This window comes from Cupressus sempervirens, chromosome 3, assembly GCF_028749045.1.
Source record: "Cupressus sempervirens isolate cs-2001-9-10 chromosome 3, ASM2874904v1, whole genome shotgun sequence".
NCBI classification, from domain to species: Eukaryota; Viridiplantae; Streptophyta; class Pinopsida; order Cupressales; family Cupressaceae; genus Cupressus; species Cupressus sempervirens.
The window spans coordinates 166,977,213-166,990,665 of record NC_143120.1 but is presented as its reverse complement, the minus strand read 5'-3'; the positions used below and the strand labels follow the sequence as shown (position 1 = coordinate 166,990,665).

General features: G+C 35.1%; 1 pseudogene across 1 annotated transcript in view; it reads right to left on the bottom strand.

Annotated features, from left to right (window-relative positions):
• Nucleotides 1–13,453, bottom strand: part of LOC149565292 (uncharacterized) — a 186,181-nt pseudogene that overhangs the window by 136,549 nt on the left and 36,179 nt on the right. The window contains exons 2-5 of the transcript XR_016362030.1: nucleotides 1,595–1,918; nucleotides 1,387–1,476; nucleotides 741–1,271; nucleotides 514–621 (exon numbers count right to left, since the gene is read on the bottom strand). The product of XR_016362030.1 is annotated as an uncharacterized LOC149565292 (transcript). The remainder of the gene's footprint in view (nucleotides 1–513; nucleotides 622–740; nucleotides 1,272–1,386; nucleotides 1,477–1,594; nucleotides 1,919–13,453) is intronic.

The window sequence follows — 13,453 nt, the reverse complement described above, 5'->3', positions numbered from 1 at the left end:
AGAAAGATCTCATGGATAAATCAAACAAATGATGGCATTGACTGTGCCACTGCCCCCTTTTTTTGGGAGGAATAATAAGAAATAATGCTGTTTCAGACAAAATATAACAGACTGGAGATATTTTTTAAATCCATACAAACACATCCTTTTTCAAATGCTTCTCTTACTTAGTTGCACTATGAAATTAAAAATATTTTGCATAATTGTAAAGCAGGGCTCACTTCAAAATACATCAACACACCATGCTTCTGACATATAACAACTATCTCCAATGCCTTTAAAGAATAATTAATACAATAATGCACCATAGTTCATACAAAGAAAGTTCAATCTATCCAAACGAAGAGGGTGGATAACACTTCATAATATTAGGTAGCTACAATGTAGAAAATCATAAACAGTGGCTTATGAAATCAAAATACCACGTATTCAAGAAATTTTGATGAGCCTAGTCAAAGATTATGAAACCTTCAGATATAAGGCACGACTTATGAAAACCTTATTTCTTCTTACCAAAAGCATTGGTTTACTCCTTTTCAAGGTAATGTTACACCTTGTTAGCAAGGCTCCTGCAGCCTCAGCAACTCCAAGCCTAACAACTCTAGCCGGGTGAGCACACAACTGATGAACGAGAAGAAAAAGAATACAAGTTATGATGTTCAAGAAGGTCAAAAGCATATAACAGTTAAAGCTAAGCAATAAAACAAACCACCAAAAAATAGCAATTTTAAAGCCCTTACAACTGGGAAGGTAGCAGATAGAAGAGAATCTACATGTTGAGCCGTTTGCTCAAGCCACTCCTTATCTCAATACACACGGAATTTAGAACCTATTTCTCCTGTTCCATTACCCTGAGCTTCACTGCTTTTCTGTGTCATTTGTTGTAGATCTTTACCATTTAATGCATTATTTGGTTCTTCCTTTTTTGCTTCAAAATCTTTCATAGCACGAGTCTGGACAGATAAACTTTGAAGTGCTTCCAAGGCTGCATTGCCTGACCTGTACTTGCTTGAGAAATTTCCTAACAGACCCTCACTGTAGGTCTCTTCAGGGCCAATATTTAATTGAGTGGCATTCCTCTCGTCTGCAAGACACAGAACTAGCATGTCAGCCAGACTTTTAACAGCTTGCTCAAGTGCTCCAATACTTCCAGCTGCACCAAAAGTCGGTTGGAAAGAATTTCCCATTGTAAATTTTGAGACACGTAAGACCTTTGCTAAGCCACTAACAATCCCTGGCAGAAAGAAAGCTAATGCATCTGCATTACCAACCTATAAAACAAGGTAAACATCCAGGTAAGGTGTAAATTCCTCAGAGATGATGAAACTCTTACAGATTTTTGTTGCAGAAGGAAACCAGAATCGTATAAATCTTGCAATGGCATACCTTGAAGATGAGCAATCTAAGGGTTGACAGAGCTTCAGCACGGAGTTTCCCACTTCCTAGATGTCCTCTTTTTGCTTCTGCTTCTGCAATCTTAAAAGATAAAAAATAGTTGTCTTCTAATCTCTAAGTGCTCTTTGTGAAAACAAAATAAACATGAATCATACCCATCACAAGAGGGGCTTTTTATATGAAAAACATGATAGTGTACCTGAAGTAGAAGAGAAAGCAAATGCCCCACTGGTGCCAACATGTCCTCTGACTGCAAAAATGCAACTAGACAATCATCAGAACAAAGTAATTCTGTTTCAAAATGACTTGGGATGGTATCCTTAATTTGAAGCAGCGAATCTAGATCCAAAATAAGGGAAGGTGCTGGAGGAATTGTTTTGCATGTGCATGTTTTGTCCAAACATGGCTTTAGACCAGCTATTACTGCTCTTAAACACCTCACAATCCCAACACGAAATTCCTCAGCAGCCTCAGATGGTGAGAGTAAAGCTCCTGAAGTAAATTTCCTTAACAGCATTGACAGCTGTTGCATTGGAAAAAATATTTTCAGAGACCATTCTGAAAAGATGGAAATAAAATACTATTTTTAGCAGCAAAAAGAAATGCAATTTTCATAAAAGAGGTCCACATTGAATCATTGACCATAATTTTGGAAGTGAAAAAGAAAACATGGAGAATAGATTAATAGATTAATATATAATTTCATATGCAAATCTCGTAAAAAGAAATACGATTTCTATGGAATAAATTTACAACTTGTATGAAGTTTGAGGGACATTAAGTTTTAAGATATAACAATCAACAGCCCTTGCTCCATTGGTGCTCTACTAAACTTTATGGGCAATGGTAGTAAATGACACAAGAACCACATCACCTCACTTCTGGATGGGCTTTCTTTAACTATGGGTTTTATCATCTAACAAAAATTACAAAACTAATAAATATTCCCAGGGATTCGATTGACTCCAGATTAATATTTTCTTACCATGAGAACTCTGTACCAAGAGATCATTGTTCGAGTACTTTGAATTAATTGTCACTGACTACTCTCAAATTTTATCAATTCTTTATTCAGATCTGGTTCCCATTCTACGCATCCATTGAAAATAAACAATGTCATCGTTTCCTATAAAAATTAAAACTTCTATGAAATTCGAGGAACATTAAACTTTAAGACGTAACAATCAACAGCTGTTATTCCACTGCTTCTATATTAAACTTGATGGACCTTGGTAGTAAATGACACAAGAACCACATCACCTCACTTCTGGATAGTCTTTCTTTAACCATGCTTTTTTATCATCTAACAAAACTAATTAATATTCCTGCGGACAAGTCTTTTCTTAGCATGAGAACAATGTAGCAAGAAATCCTTTTTAAGCTGAGAGTACTAGCATAAATTGCCACTAGTAACTCTCAAATTTCCCCGATTATTTGTATTCAGATTTGGTTCCCATTCTGCACATCCATTGAAATTAAAGTATGTCACCAACAGATCAAATAAAATTAATGCTGTAATAAATTAGAAAATTCTTTCAAACTACATCTTTGGTCTAGGTTAGGAATGATTTTCCACAATTGCATGTTTGTGTATTTGCAAGCATTTGCTACTCCTAAAGCCCTGCAACTACAATCATTTTTGTATCTATCATCCTCACTAATAATAATATACCTACATTGGTATTTTGATAGTTAATTTCAGGGTTATCAACAGGACTTCTAAACATAAAACAGTGTAGCTTTGTCAACAATGTAATAAGTTGTTACAGACATTGATAGCCACAAAAGGGGCTGTAACCAAATATTCTACAATCATTATAAAGAAACTCCAGTCATCCTTCATTGTCACTAGCACTTCAGGCTCAAAATTTGCCCACTTAGTATAGCCATAAAGGCTTAAGATAACTACCGTCTTTAAACAATCTTTCAAAAACAGAGGTTGAACATTAATCCTTACAAAAGCCTAAACCCATTAACCATAGAAGTATCTAAACTCCAAAAGATCAAGCTCTGCAAATTTATTCGTTTGTGAAGAGATTTCAGATTGTATGTCATCATAGATCCATAGGCTTACAGTGGAATCTACATAAGCTAGGTATGTGGATCACTTTCTCCTCCCCTTCATGTTCCCTGCTGCTGGAAAAGTTGCATCTGTGCCTACAATGGTCTGATTACAATCTATTTGGGCTGGAGGTGCTCAAAAATAAGATCTGGCTCCACAATGGTCATCATTGTGCATCGTGATACACATGAGAATTAAGTCCAGTTCATTTTAACTTTTGTCTGGCTGAGATGGGTCCCCAGCAGCAACACACATATATGGCCCAATGTTGGGACAGGTCACCTACCCAGTGTCTCAGTGATCAAGGGACATGGATGATTCGCAAGATAGGTTGTACTCCTCATGCTATCCAGTGCAAAAAGCCCAGTGCTTTCAACTCCAACAGAATAGCCAAGTGTTGTATACAACCTTCAATCTGGAGTCCGCCACAATTAAAAGAATAGGAATTCATCAATAAACTATAGCTTTGCACCCCATGAAGACAAGAGCTTTGGCACCACTACACAAGTAGACCGTGTTGCCAAGGCCAGGAAAGGTATCACTGCATAGCCTCAATTTTTCCAGAATATAGTTCAGGTGAAGGGTGTGAAATTTCCTATCAATTTTTTTTTCCATCTACTTCCAAAACATTTCTCACAGACAATAAGGGTGCTTCTCACAGGGAAGAAACAAAATTCCTAGCTATAACAACTTTCACAAAATCTTCATGTTGCTTGCCAAAGGTGTCCAACTCCTCTTTTTCCGTTTGTCAATCAGTGTTCCACAAGATTGCTAATTTGCAAATCCTTGCTAGCTGTAACATGCGGTTTTTCATAACAAAACAAAGACGATTTATAAAGAGTTTTTCCCAACAAATTATTGAACAATTAACTGAATTCCTTTTCATAGAACAGTATCTGTTTTAACTACCAACGATTAACTGAATTAACCATGTTCAATAGAGATAACTATATCAATGATCAACTGTAATAACCATATTAATGATTAACTGAAAATAACTATATCAACGATCAACTGAAATAACTAAAATAACGATTAACTGAAATAACTGTATCAATGATCAACTGAAATAACTAAAATAACGATTAACTTAAATTACTGGAATAACAATTAACTATCTTTTTCTACACTACAAAGAAAGTAAATGCTTAACATGAAAAGAAGAGAAAAACATACAAGTATTATCTGGTGAGTCTTTAGTTGGTTGTGCAAGCCTCGACTATCGATAACAGGAGAAGCATTGACTTAGGCTTAACCTCACAACTTCGGACCATACTTATACCCACACAATCTATTGAATTAAAAAGGCCCTCCCTACCTTGGGATCAGGCTTGGGATACTATTAGTCCAGCCACCTCAACATTCCGCTATTTAGAATGTTCACAGTGCACACAGTTATGGACAGACATGTCTGAATAATGGGCACCACTGACATCAAGTGATCTTAGATGGCAAGCATACCTTTAAATGACCTTGGCCAAGGTTTTTTTGATGGTTTCACTGACTCAATCACCATTGCTCGACTTGACAACAGGGGAACAACAATACGGACATGCATGAGCTATTAAGTAAAATTATTTAGATTTAATATATCATATCTAATTTCACTTCCATGTCATTGCAGATTCCATCTCACCTTTTCCATGGCTATACAGTCGGTGAGTCCTAGGTGCTCAGAATCTCAAAGCAATCGACTCTTTCTGTTGATTCATGAAAATTATATACTTCCAACATTTCACAATCTATGATTTGAGAGATTATATTCTTTAAGGCTTGCAGAAATAAATATCATTCAATTCTAATTTACAATGGCAAAAATAAATCATGATTCCATGTCATGGATACTTTACTATGATTTATGGTAAACAACTCCCTAAAATTATTTAAGTGTGAATGAGTATAATTTGCAGCTTACTGCTATGGAAATCAAAATGCAATAACAATTGTTAATGGAATTATAGCAATATTTGAAAATGATTAACCACATGACCTGGTATAATTCCATAATGTCTAGAGTCTTACTAAACGCTTCTGTATCAGCTCTTCTTCAATTTGCTCTCGAGGCATAACCACAGTGTGTAAATGCAACCTCAACTTCAGCAAGGAAGGAACAACATACGGCAAACTATAACAAGAATGGCTATGCTATAAAACGTAGATGTTTTGAATGGAATTTGCAGAGATTCGAATGGTATTTGCAAAGTATCAGGTGGTAGGTGGAAGCTGGAAATGAGCAAGGAAAAAAGGGTATAAGAAATGAAGTCGGGAATGTGATATTGTATGTCCTCTGTCTCTCCCGACCTCATGATATATATTAAAGGTTAAAGGACTCTTTGGCTTTCCAAGAAGCCGTAACATAAAAGAAATGTCTTGGCTTCTTGGACGCCAAGAAAGTGTGCCAAGTGTTCAATCAGTTTTAAGCAAGAGAAAAAGAATAAAAGGATGGAAAAGGATTTGAAGGTTATAAAAATCAAAAAATATTATGGTTTATATCTGTCTATGTACACGTAGATATATTGGTGAGGTGTTATTATTTTATTATGAAGAAAATAATATTATGGTGTCACTTTAATTTTATATCTGTGTATGTACATAGGTATATATTATAATCATATGGTGAAAGATCATTCAAAATCCTTTGAGGTACGTATTATATTTTAATTAAATTATTTTATGTTTTAAATTGTTTATTTAATAGCTCATGTGGGTCCTTCAGCTGTATCCTGAAGTTCTAATCGCTAGGTCCTTACCAAGGTAATTTAAAGTCATGCCTGTCAATCCTGATGACTGGACTAAGCTAGTATCTCATTCCGTTGATCCTGTTTAGCAAAGCTTCCCCCCTTCATCTTCTCCTGCAATCACCCGCGTAATACTTCCACAATAACAACAAGTTCTATAATAATTTTCATATAAACATTTATAAGAACTATTAACCATAATTCCAAAATCAAGCAACTGCTAATCATCACATGGCAAATAATGGATAACGACCATCTTCATTAACAATTAATACAATGAACATAAATAACTATGTACTTCACATGATTATGAAATAAAAATCCGTTCAATCTAACGGCTATGAGCAAATTTAAAATTAGGTCAAAAATTGGGATGTAACATACCCTCCCCCTTAAATTTTTCATCGTCTCTGATGAATATCAAAACAAAACTTAAACAATATCTATTCGGATTATTTCAAGAAAGCAAAGGTTCAGTTTCTAGCCCTGGAGAAAAGATGAGTGTATTTTTGAAATATTTTGTGATAATCTTCCTAGGTGGCATTATCTTCTACATACTGATCCCACTGGACCTTGCATTGAGTCACCTCTCGATTTCATACGCGTAGCTTACACACCTCGAGTATTCTAAGTGGTTCTATTTCCACCACCCCTAGTTCTCACACCTGTAATAGGTTCTAATCAATTATATGATCATGATGAGTGATGTGTTTCTTAAGGTATGACACATGGAAGATGTCATGTATCTTTGCAAGGGCTAGTGGTAAGGCAATTCTGTAGGCTACTGGGTTAATAACTTCCAATATTTCAAAGGGTCCCACATACCTTGGGCCTAACTTGGCATTTTTATCAAACTTGATAGTACTCTTCTAAGGTTTTACTCTTAATAGCACATTTTCTCCCACTGAGAATTCCCTAGGTGTTTCTTTTGCATCTACATAACTTTTTTCTCTGTCATTGGCTTCCTTCAATCTCTGACGAATTTGGATTATCTGTTCTTCCATTTCCTTAAGCATTTCAAGCCCAACAATAATTCTATCTTCCAATCGATTCCAACTCATAGGAGTTCTACATTTGCGGCCATATAGAGCCTCAAAGGGGGCCATTTTAATGGTGGATTGGTAGGAATTGTTATAAGCAAATTCTACCAAAGGCAAATACATTTCCCACTGATATTGTTGATCCATACAGTAAACTCTCAAAAAATCTTCTAATACCCAGTTTATTCTTTCTGTTTGACGGTGACCATCTGTCTCGGGATGTTAAGTTGAACTAATATTTAGTTTAGTCCCTAATGCTGAAAATAATGTTTTGCCAAAATCTGGAAGTTATCCTAGCATCCCTATTTGAGATAATTTTCTCTGGAACTCCATGCAATTTGAAATTTTCCTTTATGAATTTATGAGCGATTTCTGGTGCTCCATTAGTTAGATTTCCCGATATAAAGTGAGCAATTTTTGTCAATCTATCTGCTACTACCAGAAGGGTGTTGTGTCTATTTCGTGTCATAGTTAATCCTTGTACAAAATCCATAGAGATTATCTGCCATTTCCATTCTGGTACCTCATTTGGATGCACAAGACCAGCTGGGTAACGATGTTCTACTTTTACTTTTTGGCATTTCAGGCATCCTGCCACAAATTTTGTTATCTCCCTTTTCATACCTTTCCAAAAATATAGAGGTTTTATATCTAACAACATTTTAGTTACTCCAAGGTGTCTTGAATATAGAGTTGAATGAGATTCTTCAAGAATCATTCTCCAAAGTTCAGTTTTGTGAGGTATATAAATCCTGTGATGATATCTTAACAATCCATCTTCTGTTACCCTAAATTCTGAATACTTGGGACCTTGTGGGTCTCTGATGAGAGCTAGGTTGATCTCTGCATAAAATTCATCACGCTCTAGATGCTGCAAAATCTGGTCTTTTAATCTGAAATTTATAGTAGTCATTGCTGAACTGTGTCTCCTCCTACTTAAGGCATCTGCCACTTTGTTTTCCTTGCCCTTGATATAACTTATGTCAAATTAATAGCCCGCTAAAAATTCCAGCCATCTCCTTTGTTCAGCATTAAGATTAAGTTGAGTAAAAATATATTTTAGGCCATGGTGATTGAATCGTAGATCAAAAAGTTTTTGAATCAAATAATGTCTCCACATTTGAAAAGCACGAACAATAGCTGCTAATTCCAGATCATGAGGAGCGTCATTCTGCTCATAATTCTTCAATTTTCTAAATTTGTATGCAATTACCTACTCATCTTGCATTAGAACACCTCCTCTCGATGCATCAACTATAACAACGAATTTCTTTTGTGGGTCAAGTACTCTTAATATAGGTGTTGTGGTTAACTTTTCCTTCAAGCATTCAAAAGCTTATTGACATTTTTTTGTCCATACAAACTTCCTTCCCTTTCTCTAAAGTGAGGTAATCGGGTAGGCTATCTAGGAGAAATTCCTAACAAACTTCTTATAGAACCCTGCCAATCCCATGAAACTTCTAACTTCTGTCACATTTTAGGTATAGGCCATTTCTTAATTGTTTTGATTTTTGACGGATCTACAGCTATTCCTTAAGCTGATATAATGTGTCCTAAATACTAAATTTCCTTTTGATAGAAAGCGCACTTAGACAATTTTCCATATAATTTATGCTCTTAACCTTTGTAAGACTTTTTCCAGATGTTCTTGATGTTCTTCCTCGTTCTTTGAATAGATTAGAATATCATCTATAAAGACCAATACAAACTTATCTAGGAAATCTTGGAATATGCTATTCATTAAGTTCATAAAAGTTGTTGGAGCATTGGGTAACCCAAAAGGTAACACTATGAATTCATAATGCCCATACCTAGTTCTGAATGCAGTTTTGTGAATATCTTCGTCCTTAATATGAAGCTGGTGATATCCTAACCTCAAATCAATTTTTGAAAATATTGTTGTGTCTTTCATTTGATCAAAGAGGTTGTCAATTCTAGAAAGTGGATACTGGTTCTTGATAGTGACCTTATTGAGCATTATGTAATCTATGCATTATCTCATGGTTCTGTCCTTCTTCCTGACAAACAGTACTGGGGCTCCCCATGGTGAAACACTAGAGCGAATCAATTTCTTGTTTAACATATCCTGTAATTGTATTTGCAACTCCATTAATTCTATGGTGGTCATTCGATATGGTGCCCGAGGAATGGGTTCTACTCCTAGAAACAAATCCATGGTAAAATCAAAGACTCGAGATGGAGTTAGACTGGGAAGTTCTTCGAGAAACACATCCTGATAATTTTTTAGGTAGAGATATTTCTCTTCAAAAGATTCCTTTAGTTTTTCTCTGATTTCCCCATCTTCAAAAATCTAGTCATTTCCATATGTGGTGATTATAGGATTTCTCATATCTTCAACTCTTATAGCAAAAATCTCGCAGCCTTTTCTTCCACATTTCTTAAGTTGCATGGATGATATCTATTTTGATTTAATTTCATGTTTAATCCCTATAATGCTTGCAGGTTTGCCTTTGTCATCTAAACAATCTACAGTTTTAGCAAGACAATCCACCTTAGCCTTATGTTAACTAAGCCAATTAATGCCTATAATAATGTCGTAAGATCCAAGAGGTGCTACATACAAATTCAATTCAATGGAAAAATTCGAAAAGTCAACCCGAGCCTCAAATAGACACTGCTCTACCTTAGCCCCTTGACTGGTTTGCATACTCAACTATCCATGGTTTTGCTTTAAAACTAGCTCTCTTTGGACATTCAAAACTAGTTTAGGTGATATAAATAAAACATTCAAAAGCTCTAGTATCAATTAAAATAGAGACAGGGTTCCCATAGATCTTACCCGGAGTTTCAATCGGGCCTATTTGTTGTTCTGTTTTTCTATTGTCAAGGGTTGCATAGATTCTTTGTTGATAAACATGTTGTTGTTGTGGAAGAGGTGGTTGGTGCAGCTGATTAATGTTGGGCTTGAGAGGGTACCTATTAGCATAATGATTTGCCCAACAAATGTAACATTCTGAAGGTGGCCCCTTCTTTTCATTGCTTTTATTATTCTTACTTGTACTGAAATTACTTTTAAAATCCTTGATTCCATTCCCTTTCAATTCTGGCTTGCTAAACTTATAATCCTTAAACTATTTCTTCTGAAATCTAGTATTTGTATTTTTTGTATTCCAATTTGTTTTTCTCTTATCATCCCAAATCAAGTCATCTCTCTTGATTTTATGTTCTATTAAGGCTAAGGATTTGCACCTTATTAAACTATACTAGTTTAATAATCCTGCCTAACATGGGAATCATTTCTGTATGTGGGACATGCGGAAATAGAAACGAAACCTCTGGATTCTAGGCCGGTTCCTAGTGGAATAATCTCTGGTTATTATATGAAAACTATTCTAAATTTATGGGGAAAAGAGTTAGAATTGCATGAAATGAACTTATAATTTGTAACTTTAACTAAGGAACCAAGTGATACACCAAATGTGACAGGAATACTGAGAAAATAATGGCTTTCTTAAGAAGACTATATGAATTCTACGACTAAAGATGAAACACTTCTATTCTATATAGATATGCATTAATATTTCATAATAAGGCCCTTAAACAGATTAGCAAGGAAGAGGATTTCTTCACATGAAAATCAAATCTATCTTAGACACAAATTATAACCTGCATATGACATACACTCCTGTAACAAGGTATTAGATGAGACAAAAGAAAATAAGGAATTATTAACTCACTTATATCTCTCATCAATCATGCACTTGACACACAAATACAGGAAGAAAGAAGGCTTGAATCTGATAGAAAACTACTTCAAAATGCTGCCAGTATTTACTAGTCTCCAAAAGAGTTACAAAATTTTGCATGAAAAATGCCAAGGACGTCAAAAATATCACAAGAGCCTTTCTCTACATAATCCGAACCCCCTAAATGAGTTTAGAAAACTTTTTTAAATACAATCCCAACCTGGGTCGAATTCAAAAAGATAGGCTGCCAAAAGGGAGCCAAAACTTATCAAAAAGATGACTCAGTTTGTAACAACTGTACTAAGTCATAATGAGACCCATGACTCATGTCAAAATCCCCCAAAATGCTCTAACTGGTCATAAAAGACCTCTGAAAAACTTAGTCAAAGTCTAAATTCGACCTAGAAATAAAACCCTACAATCTCTCCTCAATAATTCAAAATACCAAGTCTTCCTACTATTTATCCTCCTTTTTCTCCTCCAAACACCTGTCATAACTAATTTGAAATCCCTAAGTTCAAGATTTGAAAAAGATATATGAGTTCGAAAATATCTATACATTTGCATTTAATTAAACAAGCTTATAAAATGGTTTATAAAATACCAATAAATAACCTTATTTAAATTGCAAATGTTTACAAAGAAAACTAAGTGTTAAAATGTTAACACTTAACCGTCCCACCCCCATAGCATAAAACATTATATTTTCCCCCTCTTCTAAAAAAAACTCACAGCACACATTGTGAAGAATATAAATGGGAAATAAACCCATTAAAATCTGCGCAGACTTCAAAACTTATGAAATAAAGAAAGGGACTTGATATATCATTTGGCAACCCTAAAGTTGCTCATTTGTGTTTCACGTTGGCTGGAGAGAATGTGTAGAGGAGTCGGCTAGGGTTTGCTGGAGAAGATTTCTTCAAATTTTTTTTATTATAATGCTTGCTGGAGCATTTTTCTATGCATGCTTCAATTGCGACTTAGAGCTGGAAGCATGTTTTTTTTTTTTGCATCTTAACACTTGGATTTGCAGCTGGAAAGCACGTTTTTGCAGGTAACACTTGGATTTGCAGAGTTTTTCAGATTTTCCTGCACTTGACTCTGTATTGTTAGAAACGCCATGAAATTTATTTCTTTGGCCGCCATTATTCAAAAATAAGAAGAATATGACATGTTTTAGAATTGTGACTGTAGATAACTAGTCATTGCTTGGATCGTAAAGATCTAACAACATCTTCTTCTCTTGCAGGGAAATGAAGAACCTGAAGCTTACCGGATCAAAAACTGAACCATGAGCGACAATACAGCAGCAAAGAACATCTAACCAGTCAAAGTCTGAAAGGCAATGACTAGTTATCTCTGACCTTCTTCCACATGTTTTAATTTTCTTATTCTTAGTACGTATGAAAGATAGCAATTGTATTCTCGATTTATGTGAGATACTTTGCCTTCATTATTTCATCATTATGTGTAAAAATATCAAATGTATATTCATGAAATGAATAATACAAGGACATTTATATTCTTTCAAATATCAAATGAAATATGCTTTTAGCAGAATAAAATTTCATGTCTGAATTTTAACATGTGTTAAAATTAAGTAACATGTTCTTGTCAGACAACTTTCTCTAAAGCTTCTTCGATGGTTTGAGAAGTGAGAACATCAACAACTCCTATTATATTATTCAAACCCATGATGAATTTCCTCACTTTCAAATTTCTGTCTTATTGATATGGTGGTATATACTTTAGTAGTCCGGTAAATTTCTCTCAGTACTTGTGTATAGTCATGTCTCCTTGCTTTAGGTTTTGAAAATCCAACAATTTTTTGCCATAAAAGGGTACAAAATGGTTACAATTTTTTCCCAAGTAATTTCAGTGGTTTTAATGTTTTGCTCAACCTTGATGTTTCCCCACCATGTAGCAGCTTCTTCAATAAAGTGGTATATTCCCCAAACCACTTTTGAGGTTTCTAAAAAGTTTCTAAATTTAAAATATTGTTCCATTTCGGTTAACTAGCCCTCTGCATCCTCTCCAAATTCAGAACCAACAAATTAGGGTGGTTTGATTTTCTTAATATCTGCGAACTCTTGAAATTGCTTGTTCCAAAGCAATCTAAACTCTGGATGCTACAAAATTTCTTCACTCTCCCAAGTGGCATCCTCTACAGGTAGGTCCTTCCACTTTACCAAGTACTCCCTAATAGTTCGTCTCCTCAAATCCCTCTCCCTAAACTCAATGATAGCCTCTGGTACCAAAACCAATTTCCCCTCATTGTCCAAGGGTGGAAGCGTTGTTGAAGGAACAATCTGGTGTTTTAATGCCTTTTTGAGATGTGACACATGAAAAACATTATGAATTTTGCTCTCTGCCGATAAATCCAACTCCTAAGCCACCTCTCCAACTATCCTGATCACCCTAAAAGGCTCATAATAATGTGGCTTAAGTTTTTCGGCACCACTCTTTTTGAGAGTGGACTGACGATAAGGCTACAACATCAAATATACCATA